The sequence below is a fragment of the Choloepus didactylus genome, chromosome X, assembly GCF_015220235.1.
Source record: "Choloepus didactylus isolate mChoDid1 chromosome X, mChoDid1.pri, whole genome shotgun sequence".
Lineage (NCBI taxonomy): Eukaryota > Metazoa > Chordata > Mammalia > Pilosa > Megalonychidae > Choloepus > Choloepus didactylus.
In genome coordinates, this window is record NC_051334.1 from 111,379,346 (window position 1) to 111,380,311 (window position 966).

Here is a 966-nt window from a genome sequence, read left to right on the forward strand (position 1 = left end):
GGCACGATATATTTAAAATTCTGAGTGAGAGGAATTTCCAGCCAAGAATACTTTATCCAGCAAAGCTCTCCTTCAAATTTGAGGGAGAGCTTAAATTTTTCACAGACAAACAAATGCTGAGAGAATTTGCTAACAAGAGACCTGCCCTACTGGAGATACTAAAGGGAGCCCTACAGACAGAGAAACAAAGACAGGACAGAGAGACTTGGAGAAAGGTTCAGTACTAAAGAGATTCGGTATGGGTACAATAAAGGATATTAATAGAGAGAGGGAAAAATATGGCAAACATAATCCAAAGGATAAGATGGCCGATTCAAGAAACGCCTTCACGGTTTTAACGTTGAATGTAAATGGATTAAACTCCCCAATTAAAAGATATAGATTCGCAGAATGGATCAAAAAAAATGAACCATCAATATGTTGCATACAAGATACTCATCTTAGACACAGGGACACAAAGAAACTGAAAGTGAAAGGATGGAAAAAAATATTTCATGCAAGCTACAGCCAAAAGAAAGCAGGTGTAGCAATATTAATCTCAGATAAAATAGACTTCAAATGCAGGGATGTTTTGAGAGACAAAGAGGCCACTACATACTAATAAAAGGGGCAATTCAGCAAGAAGAAATAACAATCGTAAATGTCTATGCACCCAATCAAGGTGCCACAAAATACATGAGAGAAACACTGGCAAAACTAAAGGAAGCAATTGATGTTTCCACAATAATTGTGGGAGACTTCAACACATCACTCTCTCCTATAGATAGATCAACCAGACAGAAGACCAATAAGGAAATTGAAAACCTAAACAATCTGATAAATGAATTAGATTTAACAGACATCTACAGGACATTACATCCCAAATCACCAGGATACACATACTTTTCTAGTGCTCACGGAACTTTCTCCAGAATAGATCATATGCTGGGACATAAAACAAGCCTCAATAAATTTAAAAAGATTGAA